The sequence below is a fragment of the Theropithecus gelada genome, chromosome X (assembly GCF_003255815.1).
Source record: "Theropithecus gelada isolate Dixy chromosome X, Tgel_1.0, whole genome shotgun sequence".
Lineage (NCBI taxonomy): Eukaryota > Metazoa > Chordata > Mammalia > Primates > Cercopithecidae > Theropithecus > Theropithecus gelada.
Genome location: NC_037689.1, coordinates 88,694,285 through 88,709,188, shown reverse-complemented (window position 1 = coordinate 88,709,188; position 14,904 = coordinate 88,694,285). Strand labels below are relative to the sequence as shown.

At 42.1% G+C, this 14,904-nt stretch overlaps 1 pseudogene; it reads right to left on the bottom strand.

Annotated features, from left to right (window-relative positions):
• Positions 1 to 1,289: 1,289 nt before the first annotated feature.
• LOC112615206 lies at positions 1,290 to 2,308 on the bottom strand (annotated as a pseudogene).
• Positions 2,309 to 14,904: the final 12,596 nt, after the last annotated feature.

The following is a 14,904-nucleotide window of genomic DNA, read 5'->3' as shown; positions in this document are numbered from 1 at the left end:
GTGGAAGACAGTGTGGTGATTCCTCAAGGATCTAGAAACAGAAATACCATTTGACCCAGCAATCCCATTACTGGGTATATACCCAAAGGATTATAAATCATGCTACTATAAAGACACATGCACACGTGTGTTTACTGTGGTACTATTCACAATAGGAAAGACTTGGAACCAACCCAAACGTCCATCAATGATAAGCTGGATAAAGAAAATGTGGCACATATACACCATGGAATACTATGCTGCCATAAAAAAGGATGAGTTCATGTCCTTTGCTGGGACATGGATGAAGCTGGAAACCATCATTCTCAGAAAACTATCACAAAGACATAAAACCAAACACCTCATGTTCTCACTCATAAATAGGATTTGAACAATGAGAACACATGGACACAGAGAGGGAAACATCACACACTGGGGCTTGTTGGGGGGTGAGGGAATAGGGGAGGGATAGCATTAGGAGAAATACCTAATGTACGTGACGGGTTGATGGATGCAGCAAACCACCATGGCACGTGTATACCTGTGTAAAAAAACTTCACATTCTACACACGTACCCCAGAACTTAAAGTATAATAAAAAATAAATAAATAAATAAAAGAAGTAGATATCAATAACTGATACTGCCTCTGTTTATGCCCCCAAACATGCTAAAATGCTAAAGTAATGTTTGCAAAGAATATGAATGACAAATGTTATCCAGCAGCTTTTTGGTTTAAAATGATCGCCGATGACTAGCAACTCCAATGGTAACAGTAGGGAGGAAGAACGCTTCAATACCTAACTATGGTGCAGTCTGCTCCTAAGTGGCTTTGAGTCCCACGTTTTAGTAATACTGCATTGATTCTAAAGGCATATGCAGCAAAATGTGGGGAGGGAGAAAAATTGGAAAAAACATAAAAGTTACATGGTGTCTTTAAAGTCTAAAAATTAAAACTATTGTTTAAAAAACCTTACATAGTTCACAGCTATCGGCCCAAATAGTAAGCAAATATCTGTGTGTGAAAGGAACCTTCACTTTGGAGTCGTTTTTGTAACTCTGTTTACATTTAAAAGGACAGAATAATGTTTTGGAGTCGTTTTTGTAACTCTGTTTACATTTAAAAGGACAGAAGAATGTTTTGCTGCATTGACAAGGTCCCATTCTTTTCTATGGAGTATAATCCTTGTTGTCCATAAATCTCTCGAATTCGAGATCCATCCTATTGATGAAAATACTAATTTTGCCGGGTTTTGAGCAGGAAAGGTGATATTTCTCCAATCTTTGTAGATAAAGGTGCCATGACGTGACGTTATAACCCCTCATATAACCTTCTCATAGGAGCTCTACACAAGTCTTTGTCTTCACAATCTAGAAATAGCCTCTAGGTTCTGTGCTCTTTCTTTGCTAAGAGGAGCGAACAGAAAATTCAGGTTATTGTCATCTGCTAAGGAGCGAAGGTCAAAGTAGTATTTGGCATAAACACTGGCAGGAACATTAATATTAAACTGAAGAAACTCCAAAAAAATGCCTTTCCATTTCATTCATGTCCTCAACTGTAATGTCCTTGAAGATCTGGCAGTAGTACATATTCCATACAGCCTGATCGTCCCAAATCTTGGAGGCAAGAAGAATGGCTCCCAGACCAATCCTTTTCCAGTTAGTGGGACAAATGTCGGTTTCAGCATAAGTTAAAATTTTTTCTAAGTAAACCAAAGTTACTATTGCACATTCAGCTGTTAGCTGTGCGGCACTAAAAGGCGTATGAACAGATCTGTAAATAAATTTGTGCTCAGGATCATGCTTAAACTATTCTTCTGGAACCTTTTCTTGTGTAAGTGGATGTGATCTCTCATCAAAAATATCTAGGGATCTATTTGCATCTCTGTTCTTTATGTGGTGATATATTGCTAGGGTCACACATTTTACTGTGGTTCTAAGATTAGACTGGTTGATTGTGCTGTCATGTAGAAATATTGTTGAGCGTGAGCTATACTTTTTAGTAAGCTACCCTGGAGATACACAGTTTAAATGATTTGCTCTTCCTCTTTTCTCTCACATCTGTTTGAGATTTGCGCCGGAAAATTGTGCTTGCCCTGGGATGGTCAGAATGGTTTGACTCCAAAGCTAAATCTTCCGGCATCTCGCGGTCGCTGAGGTGCTGCAGGTGGTGGCCCTCACCTTCTCCGAAATCAAACTCGGCAGGCTCCACAGCAGCAGGCGCTACCGCCACCGCGTCCCGGGACGCCGCCTCGCAGATGTCGGACGCGCGGACCCCGCGCGCTGGCCCAGCTTGGAGCTGGCATTGAGGGACACGCAACAAGTCAGTGTGTTCCCCGTGGGGCGCCTCCGCTCCTCTCCGCCGCCGTTGGCGCCTTCGCTCGTCTCCTACTCCGCCTCGCTCAGCAGCAGCCCCCTCCCCCAACAATGGCGCGGCGACACCGCGCAAGCAGAGGCCACCTCACCCAGGGTTCACCCGTCCGCCCTGCAGCCGTGCCCCGGGCAGGGCTGGGGCCTGGGCCATACCCCCACCGCTGCGCAGCTGCCGCCTCCCCTGAGCCGACTTGTCTGCCAAGAGAACACTTATATACTGTTGGTGGGAGTTCAGTCATGGTGGAAAGCAGTGTGGTGATTCCTCAAAGAGGTAAAAACAGAACTACTATTAAACTCAGTAATCCCATTACTGGGTATATACTCAAAGCAATAAAAATACTTCTACTGTAAAGACACATGTATGTGTATATTCACCCCAGCACTATTCACAATACCAAAGACATGGAATCAACCTAAATGCCCATCAATCACAGACTGCATAAAGAAAATGTACATGTAGACCATGGAATAATATGCAGCTATAAACAAGAATGAGATCATGTCCTTTGCAGGAACATGGATGGTGCTGGAGGCCATTTTCCTTAGCAAACTAATGCATGAACAGCGAACAAAATACCGCATGCCCTCACTTATAAGTGGGAGCTCAATGATTGGAACACGTGGACACAGAGAGGGGAACAACAGACACTGGGGCCTACTTGAGGGTGGAGGGTGGGAGAAGAGAGAAGATCAGGAAAAATAATTATTGGGTACTAAGCTTAGTACCTATGTGATGGACTAATCTTTACAAAAAAAAAAAAAAAAAATGACACAAGTTTACCTGTATAACAAACTTGCACATGTACCCCGACCTAAAATATATATATATTTTTAATGAATTCCATGAGAAGTAAAGGAGGAGGCCTAGCCTGGCAATTCTTTGGAGTTATGATATCTGGGGATTTTAACTAATCATGGTTCAAAGTAAGACAACAGAATATTGTTGCTATGTTGCTACTAAAAAGAAATTGGAATGTCAAAGAGACCATTTTAGATTTGATGTTAGGATGCAAGGCAAGTTGCAAAATCAGAGAATGGGAAATAGTGTAGGTGAGGGTGTGTGTGGATGCATGCATCTTAAGACCGAGGTAGGATGGTGTAGGTTGGTGTGTTAGTCCGTTTTCATGCTGCTGATAAAGACATACCTGAGACTGGGCAATTTACAAAAGAAAGAGGTTTAATTGGACTTACAGTTCCATGTGGCTGGGGAAACCTCACAATCATGGCAGAAGGCAAGGAGGATCAAGTCAGATCTTACATGGACGGCAGTAGGCAGAGAGAATGAGGAAGACGCAAAAGCGGAAACCCCTGATAAAATCATCAGATTTGTGAGACTTATCCACTACCATGGGAATAGTATGGGGGAAACCACCCCCATGATTCAATTGTCTCCTACCAGGTCCCTCCCATTACACATGGGAATTATGGGAGTACAATTCAAGATGAGATTTGTGTGGGGACACAGAGCCAAACCATATTATTCCACCCCTGCCCTTGCCAAATCTCATGTCCTCATATTTCAAAACCAATTATGCCTTCCCAACAGTCCCCCAAACTCTTAACTCATTTCAGCATTAACTCAAAATTCCACAGTTCAAAGTCTCATCTGAGATAAGGCAAGCTCCTTCCACTTATGAGCCTGTAAAATCTGCAGAGGTAAACTAACATTTGTACAGCTATTTTTCCTCTGTGGGTATTTTCTGCTTTCTGGTTTGCATTAGGCTGAAAACACAGACATGGCTCCAGTCAGAAGGCTGCTGCTGAGAGTTAGAGAAACCAACAGAGCTTTTGATAGTGCCTTGGTGCTGGAGAAACAAAACAGGAGAATATGACAGAGCCCAGTTACATGGGAAATGTAGAGAACTGAGCCTATGACTAGCTGGTTTTCGCCTTAAGATGTTTGCCAAATTCTGGAGCTCAGAAGGCTAAAAAGCTAAATAGAAAGCTTTCAGAAAGTAAAGTGAAGATTTTGCCATTAAACTATGTGAAGTCAAGGATTAAAATTCTGGACCCATCAAGGGTAAACATGCCAAATTCTCCATTGGAAACCCTGGAGAGCTAACACCCCAGAAACCAGAGGTATTCTGGTTTACCATGAAAGAGAAAGAATAAAAATAGCCAATAAAAACAAAACAGACCCATAGATGTTTCAGATATTACTATTATCAGACAAGGACTTTTAAATAATTATGACTAATATGTTCACGAAAATAGAAAAGAAAAAGAGAAAAGATAGATGAAATGAGGAGAATTCCAGAGAGCTAAAATCTATTTGAAAGAACCAGATGGGAATTCTAGAAGGAAAAGAGTATAAAAATTGAAATAAAGATCTCAACAGACAGATTTAAAAGCAGCTTAGACCAATGAAATGGTCTAAAAGAAATGATTAGTAAACCAAAAGACATAAATATACTTCTCTCAATAGCTAACAAAATAAGTGGACAAAAACCCGGTAGTTGAGATGAGAAGGTTTCATAGGTGATAGTCTGAGCAGATGACCGTTGGAAGTGTAATAAGGTATAGTATATGTGGGGTTGCTGGAGATGGGAGGTTGGGTAGGAGAAGTGGCAAAGAGATAGGCAGGTCTTCAGTATTAGAGAGAGCACAGCAGAGTGGATGTCATATGTAAGTTCAAATCCCAGCCTTATCACTTCAAGGTTATGAGACCTTGGGCATGTTTCTTAACCTTGGTTTCTTCATTTGTAAAATGAGGCTGAGAGTATTACCTATCTTAGAGGGTTGTTGTGAAAATCAAATTTAAATGAGACAACGTTTGTAAAGTGTGTAGATAGTGACAAGGCACATAGTAGTTACTTGACAAATGGTAGCTGCTAACATTAGACGGCCTGGTATACTATGCAAGTTAGTAGTGTAAGGATTTAGATATTAAGAGCCAGGCAAAACTGTTTTCTGCCTATCTAACCTTCTATTTTAGGGGATGTAGGGAAAACTGGAACATAGAGGGAAACCTCATCCTTTTTTTCCATAAATCTGGCTTCCCATCTTTGTGGGCACAGAGTGTAAGAGGCAGTTTATGGCCCAGTATCATTTTTTGCTGGTTTTCAAAGGAACCAGGATAGAGGTTAGGGCCATGTGCCAGACCTTCTTTTCTAGGAACCCTTCTCTGCAAGCTGCAGGCTTTCTGGTTGACTCACTTGGTTTCTATGGGGATACGGGTCTTGCTAAGGAGAAAGCTAGAGCACCCTGTGGCTAGAATCAGCTCCTGTTTCTGATTCTACAGTACTAGGTGGGGGACTCCACTAAATGCTGCGGTGTGAGGTTGGGTTACAGTAGTTTGTTTCTGCTCTAACTCAGTGGATTACACTTTTTCTAAAGAGAGGTTCTGAAGTTTCATATTTTTTGTAGGATTTTTTGACAAAGGCAAAGATAGCAGATGTGAAGTAGGGGCCTGTTTTCTCGGGCCAGGTTAAACATCCTCTCAGCTTCAGGACATGACGCCAAACTTGATTTTGTCAATCACTTTTGACAAACAGCCTGGTTTCTACAAGGACAGACTTTCTGAGAAGAGTGTGAATATGTTCACAGGTATTCTGTGATTATGTTTATCATTTACAATTAGCTTAAAGGGCTTACTAAATACCTAGAATTGTTGGGAGTAAACCTGCAAAATCAAAATACTACTATGCCTTTATGATCCAAACAAACCAAAATAATAATTCCGTTAGTAGTTGCAAAGTGTAATAACATTGATTGAGCATACATTGTGCTTCTAAGGATATGAAAACACATGGATGATAAATAAAAATTACACTCACATTCTTGGGAAGATTTTGTATTGCTGTGACTAATGCACAAACATTAATTCCATGAATAGTTAAAAATCACATCTATTCTCTCAAAAATAATTTCCTTTTTAGACTTTTAGGACAGTGGTGGATAGGAGGCTAGATGCAGGTTTCACTTGGATGGACAGAAGAGCATGTAGACTTTTGCTCCAAGAACTACTGCAGGAACATACCAGGAAAACCAAAGAATTCACAGACCCTTTAAAAGGAGTGTGCTGTGGCAAACTCCGAGAAGGAGCTGAAAAACCGAGTGCCCAAAGTGTGAGAGGGGGAAAGTCTGCCTCTGAACACACATCCTCAGTGGGGAACCTGAAAATCCAGATCACAGGAGAAGGATTTAACCTTACCTAGAACTGAAACAAATTTAGAGAGCCAAGTGAAATATAAAAGTAGAAGAAGCAGTGGGAAGGACCCTGTAGGCACTCCTGGCCCGCAAGGAAGCCCAGAGAACCCATTTCCGACGTTATCTCACAGGGGTCTTTGGGGAGGGATGCCAGTGGAATTGGGGAAAGATCACAGGGAGAAGGAAACTTTCAGGTGAACTTTGCAATAATTTCGACCACGTGCAAATTTTCCAGGGCAGAATCTGGGGGTGGGGGTGAACAAGAAGCACAGATAAGAGCACAGAAGCCACAGTGGGGAGGGGCAAAGCTGAAAGCCCTGTTTGCTTTCTCAGCAAGAAAATCCGTTTGCTTTCTCAGAAAGGATGCTTGTAGCCTGGGGCAAGTTCCAAGCCCTGCTCACCAGCTGCCTTGATATAAACTTGTGCCATTGGGGGAGCATGGCAGGAGTGAGATTGGCCTTTCTGCCTGAGTAGGAGCTGGGTGAGGCCTGTCACTGCTGGCTTTCCCCCATTTCCCTGGTGACCTGTATAACACAACAGAGGCAGCCATATTCCCCTGGGAACATAACTTCATCTGCCTGGGAAACACACCCCCATCCCCCACAGCGGCCACAACAAGCCCCACCAAAAAGAGCCTAAGGTTAGATATGCCTAACCCTTTCCCCACCTGATGGTCTTTCTTTACCCACCCTGGTAGCCAAAGACAAGAAACATAATCTCTTGGGAGCTGTATGGCCCCATGCACCACCTGAGAAACCCAAGTACTTATCCAGGCAACCCTAGGGTAAGCTTGTATGCTCTCTATACTACCAAAGCTGATGCTCTCTTTTGAAAGTGCCACTTCCTAGCTTAGGGGCAACCAACTTAACCACTACAGCAACTCATAACAGAACAATCCTGCTCCATGAGAGGAGAAGTCAACAGCTAATCCCACCACCTGTAACATCCTGGCTAGCCAGAGGTCCTGAGGCTATCCACATGACAATTTTACAGCCAGCACAACCAGCAGTAGACAAAAACAGCACACTAAACAAAACTACAATCAAGGTCCCACACAGTCCACTTCACTCCCCTGTTACCTCCACTAGAGTAGGTGCTGGTCTCCATAGCTGACAGACCTGAAGATGGATCACATCACAGAACTCTTTGCAGACACTCCTCAGTACCAGCCCAGTGCCTGATAGCTCCATTGGTGGATAAACTCAGAAGAGAAATAACAATCACTGCAGTCTGGCTCTCAGGAAGCCCCATCCCTAGGGAAAGGGAGAGAGCATTACATCAAGGGAGCACTTTGTGGGACAAAAACAATATGAAAGTAGCCCTTGAGCCCCAAATATTTCCTCTGATATAGTCTACTTAGATGAGAAGGAACCAGAAAAACAATTCTGGTAATATGTCAAAACAATGTTCTTTAACATCCCCAAAAAGATCACACTAGCTCACCATCAATGGATCCAAACCAATAATGAAACTTTGAATTGCCAGATGAATAATTCAGAAGGTTAATTATTAAGCTACTCAAGGAGGCACAAGAGAAAGGTGAATATCAACTTAAAAATTTTTTAATGTTAGAGGATATGAATAAAGAAATCTCCAGAGAAATAGACAGCATAAATAAAAAACAATCACAACTTCTAGAAATGAAGGACACACTGAGAGAAATGCAAAATAAAACTGAAAGTCTCAATAATAGAATTAAACAAACAGAAGTAAAAACTTTAAAGCTGGAAGACAAGGTTTTGAATTAACCAAATCTGTCAAAGATAAAGAAAAAAGAATTTTAAAAAGTGAACAAATCTTCCAAGAATTTTGAGATTATGTTAAATGACCAAACCTCAGAATAACTGGTGTTCCTGAGGAAGAAGAGAAATCTAAAAGTTTGAAAAACATATTTGAGGGAATAATTGAGGAAAACTTTCCTGGCCTTGCTGGAGATCTAGACATCCAAATACAAGAAGCTCAAAAACATCAAGAAAATTTATTGCAAAGAGATTATTGCCTAGGCACATATTTATCAGATTATCTAAAGTCAAGATGAAGGAAAGAATCTTAAAAGCTGTGAGGCAAAAGTATCAGGTAACCTATAAAACAAAACTAATCAGATTAACAGCTGATTTCTCAGCAGAAATCTTACAGGCTAGAAGGGATTGGGGTCCTATCTTTAGCTTTAAACAAAACAATTGTCAGCCAAGAATTTTGTATTCAGTGAAACTAAGCTTCAAAAATGAAGGAAAGACACAGTCTTTTTCAGACAAACAAATTCTGACAGAATCTGCCACTACCAAGCCAGCACTACAAGAACTGCTAAAAGGACCTCTAAATCTTTTTTTTTTTTTTTTTTTTTTGAGATGGAGTCTCGCTCTGTCACCCAGGCTGGAGTGCAGTGGCGCGATCTCGGCTCACTGCAAGCTCCGCCTCCCGGGTTCACGCCATTCTCCTGCCTCAGCCTCCCGAGTAGCTGGGACTACAGGCGCCCGCCACCTCGCCCGGCTAGTTTTTTGTATTTTTTAGTAGAGACGGGGTTTCACCATGTTAGTCAGGATGGTCTCGATCTCCTGACCTCGTGATCCGCCCGTCTCAGCCTCCCAAAGTGCTGGGATTACAGGCTTGAGCCACCGCGCCCGGCCGGACCTCTAAATCTTGAAACAAAATCTTAAAATACATGAAAATAGAACCTTCTTAGTCAAAATACACAAAAATAAAACCTTCTTAAAGCATAAATCTCACAGGACTGATAAAACAATAACACAATAAAAAAATTGAAAGGTATTCAGGCAACGACTAGCATGATGAATAGAATAGTGCCTCACATCTCAATACTAATGCTAAATGTAAATGGCCTAAATGCTCCACTTAAAAGATACAGAATAGCATAATGGATAAGAATTCACCAACCAAGTATCTGCTGTCTTCAAGAGACTTACTTAACATATAAGGATTCATATAAACATAAGGTAAAGGGGTGGAAAAAGATAGTCCATGCAAATGGACACCAAAAGCAGTAGCCATTCTTATAACAGACAAAACAAACTTTAAGGAACAGCAGTTAAAAAAGACAAAGAAGGATATCATATAATGATAAAAGGTCTATCACAATCTAAATATATATGCAGCTAACACTGGAGTTACCAAATTTATTAAACATTTACTACAAGACCTAAGAAGTGAGATAGATGGCAACACAATAATAATGGGGGACTTCAATACTCCACTGACAGCAGTAGACAGGTAATCAACACAGAAAGTCAACAAAGAAACAATGAACTTAAACTGAATCCTGGCCTACTTTTGAGAGCTGTGGTTTCAATGTTACAAATTTCCTATCCTTTGTATTTCTATTTGAGTCTGTTTAGTTTGTGTGTCACTCAGAGGCCACTCTGAAAGTCTGGATGGCATTCCATACTTTGGTTCAGTTCTCATACCTTTTGGATCTTGATTCTGATCAGTTTCATTTTGGGATCTGTCAGGTGTCTGCCCAGTACTTCCTATGCAGGTTTAAAGAATCTCCCTTTCTTTTCCTAGATTCTCCTCTTACTCTCTAGTTGTAAAAGTGAGGGGCATTGCCTACCACCACTGAACAGGGGTGAGAGTCCAAACTCTTCACTATGTTTCCTCTGACAATGAATTATTACAGATGGGGGGCACCACCCTGGGTCATCTACTGCTTCCAGTTGTGGGGAAGGAGATGGACATTCTGTTCCTTCTCTATTGACAATGCTGGCATGGGAGAAAAGCACTTACCTGATTCTGCCTGCTGCTACTGGGTGGGGTACAGGAGTTAGAACTCCCTGCTTGTGTGTGCGGGCACCCTCCTAGCAGAGGCAGAAAGAGCTCACCTGGGCCTGCCTGCTGACTAAGTGAAGAGTGAGAAATAGTACTTTGTATCTGATCTCTGCTGGCACTGCAAAAAAGAGGATTGTCCACTCTGTTATGCTGTTGTATGGCTGGCATTGTTAAAAAAAAAAATGGTTTCTATCCTGCTTTGCTGTTCCCTTCCCTTTCCTTTGGCTAGAGAGAACAATCTTTTCTTTAGTCTTAAAAAATCTATTCTAACAAAAAATAGACCACAACATCTATCTTACGACAGCAGCAACAACAACAAAATCTATTACTGTTGGCAGTTCTTGGTTGCAGTGCCCAGCCTAGGATATATAGAAGATAAAAAAAAAAGAAAAGAGAAAGAAAAATTCAAGGAATTCACTGTATTGTCATTCATCAAGATTGAAATATCTAGTCAGTCTGCCTTCCTCTTTTCAACTTTTTGAGTTCTTTTATAATTGTCTATTGTGTTACTTCCAGGATTTTTAAGTGTAGTAATAGGGAAAGATCAGAGAAATGTGAGTTTATGTTATTTTGATGAGAACCAAAAGCATAAAATTATTTCATTTAAAATCTTCTCAAATGTTACTTCAATACAGGCTATATGGTATAGTGGTTAAAAGCATGGATTCTAGAACTAAACCGCCTGGTTTTAAGTAAGTCCTGGCTCTGCCACTTACTAGATGTATAAACTTGTATAAGTTATTTAGCCTTTCTCTGTCTCAGTTTTTCCATCTATAAAATGAATAATAATAGTATCTACTCCATAGAGTTTCTAGGGAATTGATTTAATATATGTAAAGTGCTTAGAACAGTGTCATAGAAGCTACAATTCTTGCATCCCATATTCCTGTTGAGAAGTTTAAGTTTAATCTGATTATTGTTCCTTTGGAGATGAGCTTTTCTTTCTTCAGCTAGCTTTTACATTTTTTCTCTTTCTTTTTAATATGCTTAAATTTTACTACGATGTGTTCAGATGCTTTACTTTATCTCCCTATTGAGCACTTAGATCACTATTCACCTGTGGTCTCTTTTCTAGATTCCAGGAAAATGTTTCCTCATTATTCATTACAATAATTTCTCCTTTTTGCCTCTTATTTTAATACTCCTATTATCTGAGAAAATTTGTCTGTCCAATAGGGAGGATAGAATTGTGAGAAGCTATATTAGGATATATTAGTCCAGGTGAGAGTTGATGAGGGCCTGACCTATGCATAATGGTGGGGCATGGATGTGAGTGACAGTGGATATAGGGGAATTATGAGGGGAGAGAAGGAGAATAACAAGAGGATCAGGCTATGTGCTATATGCTTGGACCACTGGGAGTTTGAGAGGATCATTAAAGAACACAAAAGTCTGAAAGAAGTGTCAATGATGGGGATGGAAGAGGACTTGTGAAGTCTTTGAATACACTTTTCTTTCCATCCCAGCTTGACAGAACTGTCCTGAGCCAGTTTCAATGCCATTATGTGGCTGAGAACTGAGAATCCTGGATTTGCTCCCCTGTGCCCTATACTTCTCTATTCTATGGAAAAGGCAAACATGGTTTGATCACTGCATATCTGAATTCTCCTATGCTAAATGTGTTTCCCACTTCCAACCAATCACCCTATCAATTATATAACCATTCTTTTCCTCACCCCTGTGAACTTCTTTTTATTCCCCAAAGTAGTGTTATACACAACCCCTCACTATCACTTCTTATCAGTAATTATCCTCATTACATAGATGAAGAGCAGAGGCATGGAGAAATATAATTGCCCATCCAAGATCACACAACACATCAGTTATTATGTTGAATCTTCAGCCACATCCTAGATGAGTATGTTTATCTCACATGTCCCTATTTGAAATAAAATATACCTCACCAAGTTTGCCAGAAAATACTGGTTAATATGTCATTGAGTGCATACTCTGTGCCAGCGGTCCTTTAGTAGCTCTTAAATGTATTATATCATTTAATCCTTATAATAGTCTTAGATATTAATATCCTCATTTACAAGATAAGGAAACAGGCTGGGTATAAGTAAATAGCACAAAGTCACACAGCTTCAAAGCAACAAGAATTGATATTTGAATAGAAGCGAGATGGTTCTGGAGCCTGTGTCTTAAATCACTATGCAATACCCCTTCTCAGACTTTGGTTGTTTATAATTCACCTTCATTTCCTGAAGAAAAAATATCCAGAATAAAATTATAGAATCTGGACTACTGTTTTTCAGATCTGGCTCTGCCACTAGAATTAAAATGTGCTATGTGACCCTGGGCCTTCTTCCTCTTCTGTAAGATGCAAATTTTGAACCAACTGAAAGCTATGGTCTCTTCTAGCAATTAGCCTGCAGTCAAACTGAACAATGGCCATTTCCTGCCTGAAACCAAAGTGCCATTCTTAAAGCTGTGGAAATCGTTCTGGAAATACCTGTGGTCTATACACTTTATGGGGTAGGGTGGGTGGGGGACCCAGGATGCAGAGCAACTACTCCAAACTTATCCCCTTTCTCTCTCTTACCTAGTTTCTAGTCATGCATACTTCTAGTCCCAGTCCATAGAAGGATGAAATGGGCTGGCCTCACCCCTACAGAAGAAGCCAGGTTCTACTACAGAGCCAGTAGGCATCTGGCACAGCAGGAGGGCAGAATCCAGAGAAGCAAGCCAGCCCAACCAGTATGCTGTTCCATGGTACCCTAAGCCAGGTTCAGGCCCTGCAGCCCTGTGTGGCCCACTTGCCTACCCAACCACAACTGGTGAGATTCTTTACTAGCGAGCACCCAACAGTTCCAAAAGGATGCCCAGGATTCAGAGTGAGTTGGATACTCCCTTTGCCCATTTAAAATGGACCCTTAAAGATCCTTACATACTCTAGCAAGAGAATGGGTTGTTAACCTCCCTAAGGGTCCTTATGAGCTGAGGTTTTAAATTGCTGAGAAGGCCACAATCAGATAGCAGAGTGGAACATGTCAAACCTTGCATGCAGGCATTGACTTGTGCTCTTTCTTGCTTCACTGCCTGAGCAGATGCCTGTGAGGGCTCCCTGGCCAGTTCCATCTATCACCTCAACTTGGAGGAGAAGGATTTTTGGTGCCTCAGACCCATCTCTGAGGATGAGCTGGACACGATTGACTTGACCTGCAGAATGACAGAAACCTGAATGTTTGTGGTTCAGTGCTGGCTGGCTTGATTCCTTGGGGCATGCAATAGGTTCTGATGGTGACAGTGCCGTGGTGACTGGCATAGCCTGTACATTTGTTGGGTCAGGCTGCTTTTCAGGTGGCTTGGGCTGTGGCTTGGTTGGCTCACCCAGTTTATGCAGTTCCTTGCTCTACTCCTCAGTTGGTTTGGCCTGAGCCTCAGTCACCCCAACTGCTATCTTAGCTACTTCGGTCTGTAGCTCAGCATGCTCTCTGGTCTGCTCTTCAGCTGACTTAGCCTGTGCCTGGCCCAGCTCAGTCTATACCTCACAGATTTCACCCTGAATCTTGGGGGGTTCAGCCTGCTTCTTTGCTTGGACTTCAGTCAGCTCCTCCTGTGCCTCTGTCTGATTCTCACCTGGCTCAACTTCCTTCCTGAGTGATTGAGCCTGTTTGTTGGCTGGTATGGCCTGTTCCTCATATGACTCAGCTATTCTTTGGCTGGTTCAGTCTGTGCCTCAGCCTACTTTTTATCAGGCTTGGCCTGCTTTTTGGCTTGTTGAGTCTGTACTTCAGCTGGTTTGACCTGTGTGTCCGCCTGTTCCTTGGATGCCTTGGCCAGTGCCTCAGTTTGCACCTGGGATGGTACAGACCATACTTACACCCTGGATAACTTGGCTTATGCCTCAGCCTGTTTATTGGCATTTTTGGATTGCTTCTTGGCTAATTTGCCCTGTGCCACTACCTGTTCCTTAACTGGTTCCTGGGCTGGTTTGACCTGTTTTCCAGCAGATTCTGTTTGCTCCTTTGGCAGCTTCCACCTGTGCCTCAGGCTGCCCCTGGGCCTGCTGCTCAGTTGCTTTGGCCTGTGACTTAGGCTGCTCATCAGCTAGCTGGGCTTGTTTCTCAGCTACTTTGGCCTGCCCCTTGGCTGCTTCAGTATGTTCCTCAGCCTGCACCTCCCATAGTTTGAACCATAACTCAGTGGGTTCAGCCTGCACCTTGACTGGCTTGGCCTGTGACTCAGCTGGTTCAACAAGTGCAGGGGCTAGTTTGACCTTTGTCTTGGGTGAGTTCACCTATACCTCAGTCACAGAGAGCATCAGAGTCAGCTTGAATTTTATCTTAGGTAACTTAGTCTGTACCTCAACTGGTTCAGTTAGTGCCAGGGCCATGTTGGCTTTTGCATTGGCCTTTGTCTTAGCTTTGTGGTTAGCTTGGCTAGCTTGAACTGCATGTGGGCCAGCATAGCTTATGCATCAACTGGTTCATCCTATGTTTCCATAGGCTCAGCTTATGCATTGGCCATCTCCTGGGCAACTTCAGTCTGCATCTCTGCTGGCTGAGCCTGCTTCTTGATCTCCTGGGCTGGCTTGACCTGTGCCTCTGTCTGGGTGGGTGGGGCCTCCACTTCAGTGTCCTTCTGGGCATCTGCTTCTTTGTCTTCATCCTCCTGAA